Below are 4,095 nucleotides of genomic sequence, written 5' to 3' on the forward strand. Positions count from 1 at the left end.
TTGAAACAAGAAATTAATTCTTGCGATGGAATTGCCTCTCGATGCTTGTATTTGTGCAGCACAAAGCAGAATTTGTGCTCGCACAGTTAACCAGAAATACCGCATTAATAAAAAAGAAACAAATATTAAAATTTCAGCGACCACCCATTCTTCACTTCAAACAAGAAATTAATACTTGCAATGGAATTGGCTCTCGATGCTTGTATTTGTGCAGCACAAAGCAGAATTTGTGCTCGCACAGATAACCAGAAGTACGGCATTAATAAAGAGTAAAAAGACTTATTAAAATTTCAGCGACCACCCATTCTACACATGAAAGAACAAATTAATTCTTGCGATGGAATTGCCTCTCAATGCTTGTATTTGTGCAGCACAAAGCAGAATTTGTGCTCCATTTGTTAACCAGATATACGGCATTTAAATAATTATAAACAAATATTAAAATTTCAGCGACCACCCATTCTACACTTCAAACAACAAAATTAATACTTGCAATGGAATTGTCTCTCGATGCTTGTATTTGAGCAGCACTAGGCAGAATTTCTGCTCGAAAAGGTAACCAGAAATACGGCATTAACAAAAAGAAAAAGACTTATTAAAATTTCAGCGACCACCCTCACTACACCCGAAAGAAAAAATAAATGCTTCCGATGGAATTGTCTCTCAAATCTTGTATTTCTGCAGTGCAAAGCAGAATTTGTGCTCGGACAGTTAACCAGATATACAACATTAATAGAACGTAGAGGGAAATACGAAAATTTCAGCGACCGTCCTTTCTACACTTGAAAGAAGAAATTAATGCTTGCGATGGAATTGTCTCTCGATGCTTTTATTTGTGCAGCACAAAGCAGAATTTGTTCTCGCACAGTTAACCAGTAATACGGCCTTAAAAAAAGTAAAAAGACATTAAAATTTCAGAGACCACCCTCACTACACTCGAAAGAAGAAATTAATGCTTGCGATGGAATTGCCTCTTGATGCTTGTATTTGTGCAGCACAAAGAAAAATTTGTGCTCCAACTGTTAACCAGATATACGGCATTTATAAAACTAGAAACAGTTATTAAAATTTCAGCGACCACCCTTTCTACACTTGAAACAAGAAATTAATACTTGCAATGGAATTGTCTCTCGATGCTTGTATTTGTGCAGCACAAAGCAGAATTTGCGCTAGCACAGATAACCAGTAATACGGCCTTAAAAAAGTAAAAAGACATTAAAATTTCAGCGACCACCCTCAATACACTCGAAAGTAGAAATTAATGCTTGCGATGGAATTGCCTCTTGATGCTTGTATTTGTGCAGCACAAAGAAAAATTTGTGCTCCAACTGTTAACCAGATATACGGCATTTAAAAAACTACAAACAAATATTAAAATTTCAGCGACCACCCATTCTACACTTCAAACAAGAAAGTAATACTTGCAATGGAATTGTCTCGCGATGCTTGTATTTGTGCAGCACAAAGCAGAATTTGAGCTCGAAAACATAACAAAAATACGGCATTAGCAAAAAGAAAAAGACTTATTAAAATTTCTGCGACCACCCTGACTACATTTGAAAGAAGAAATTAATGCTTGCGATGGAATTGTCTCTCAAATCTTGTATTTCTGCAGTGCAAAGCAGAATTTGTGCTCGGACAGTTAACCAGTAATACGGCCTTAAAAAAGTAAAAAGACATTACAATTTCAGCGACCACCCTCAATACACTCGAAAGAAGAAATTAATGCTTGCGATGGAATTGCCTCTTGATGCTTGTATTTGTGCAGCACAAAGAAAAATTTGTGCTCCAACTGTTAACCAGATATACGGCATTTAAAAAACTATAACCAAATATTAAAATTTCATCGACCACCATTTTACACGTCAAACAAGAAATTAATACTTGCAATGGAATTGTCTCTCGATGCTTGTATTTGTGCAGCACAAAGCAGAATTCGTGCTCGAATAGATAACAAGAAATACGGCATTAGCAAAAAGAAAAAGACATTAAAATTTCTGCGTCTCCTTACTACATTTGAAAGAAGAAATTAATGCTTGCGATGGAATTGTGTCTCGATGCTTGTATTTGTGCAGCACAAAGCAGAATTTGTACTCGCACAGTTAACCAGTAATACGGCCTTAAAAAAGTAAAAAGACAATAAAATTTCAGCGACCACCCTCAATACACTCGAAAGAAGAAATTAATGCTTGCGATGGAATTGCCTCTTGATGCTTGTATTTGTGCAGCACAAAGAAAAATTTGTGCTCCAACTGTTAACAAGATATACGGCATTTAAAAAACTACAAACAAATATTAAAATTTCAGCGACCACCCATTCTACACTTCAAACAAGAAATTAATACTTGCAATGGAATTGCCTCGCGATGCTTGTATTTGTGCAGCACAAATCAGAATTTGTGCTCGCACAGATAACCAGAAATACGGCATTAGCAAAAAGAAAAAGACTTATTAAAATTTCTGCGACCACCCTGACTACACTTGAAAGAAGAAATTAATGCTTGCGATGGAATTGTCTCTCAAATCTTGTATTTCTACAGTGCAAAGCAGAATTTGTCCTCGGACAGTTAACCAGATATACGGCATTAATAGAACGTAGAGGGAAATACGAAAATTTCAGCGACCAGCCTTTCTACACTTGAAAGAATAAATTAATGCTTGCGATGTAATTGTCTCTCGATGCTTGTATTTGTGCAGCACAAAGCAGAATTTGTGCTCGCACAGTTAACCAGAAATACGGCATTAAAAAGTAAAAAGACATTAAAATTTCAGCCACCACGCTTTCTACACTTGAAAGAACAAATTAATGCCTGCGATGGAATTGTCAATGCTTGTATTTGTGCTGCACAAAGCAGAATTTGTGCTCCAACTGTTAACCAGATATACGGCATTTGAAAAACTAGAGACAAATATTAAAATTTCAGCGACCACCCTTTCTACACTTGAAATAAGAAATTAATACTTGCAATGGAATTGTGTCTCAATGCTTGTATTTGTGCAGGACAAAGCAGAATTTGTGCTCGCACAAATAACCAGAAATACGGCATTAATAGAGTAAAAAGACATATTAAAATTTCAGCGACCACCCTCTCTACACTTGAAAGAAGAAATTAATGCTTGCGATGGAATTGTCTCACAAATCTTGTATTTCTGCAGTGCAAAGCAGAATTTGTGCTCGAACAGTTAACCAAAAATACGGCATTAATAGAAAGTAGAAACAAATATTAAAATTTAAGCGACCACCCTTTTTTCACCTGAAAGGAGAAATTAATGCTTGCGATGGAATTTCCTCTCGATGCTTGTATTTGTGCAGCAGAAAGCCGAATTTGTGCTCGTACAGTTAACCAGAAATACGGCATTAATAAAAACTGGAAAAAAATATTAAAATTTCAGCGACCACCCTTTCTACACTTGAAAGAAGAAATTAACGCTTGCGATGGAATGGTCTGTCGATGCTTGTATTTGTGCAGCACAAACCAGAATTTGTGCTCGCACAGTTAACCGGAAATTCGGAATTACCCAAAGGAAAAAAGATTTCTTAAAATTTCAGCATCCACCCTTTCTACACTTGAAAGAAGAAATTAATGCTTGCGATGGAATTGTCTCTCGATGCTTGTATTTGTGCAGCACAAATCAGAATTTGTGCTCCATTTGTTACCAGAAATACGTCATTAATAAAAAGTAGATTGAAATATGAAAATTTCAGCGACCACCCTTTCTACACTTGAAAGAAGAAATTAATGCTTGCGATGGAATTGTGTCTCCATGCTTGTATTTGTGCAGCATAAAGCAGAATTTGTGCTCTTATTGTTAACAAGATATACAACATTAATAAAAAGTAGAGGGAAATATAAAAATTTCAGCGACCACCCTTTCTACACTTGAAAGAAATTAACGCTTGCGATGGAATTGCCTCTCGATGCTTGTATTTGTGCAGCACAAAGCAGAATTTGTGCTCGCACAGTTAACCAAAAACACGGCATTAATAAAAACTGGAAACAAATATTAAAATTTCAGCGACCACTCTCTCTACACTTGAAAGAAGAAATTAATGCTTGCGATGGAATTGTCTCTCGATGCTTGTATTTGTGCAGC

Source organism: Thermobia domestica, chromosome 6, assembly GCF_964235325.1.
Source record: "Thermobia domestica chromosome 6, izTheDome1.hap1.1, whole genome shotgun sequence".
Lineage (NCBI taxonomy): Eukaryota > Metazoa > Arthropoda > Insecta > Zygentoma > Lepismatidae > Thermobia > Thermobia domestica.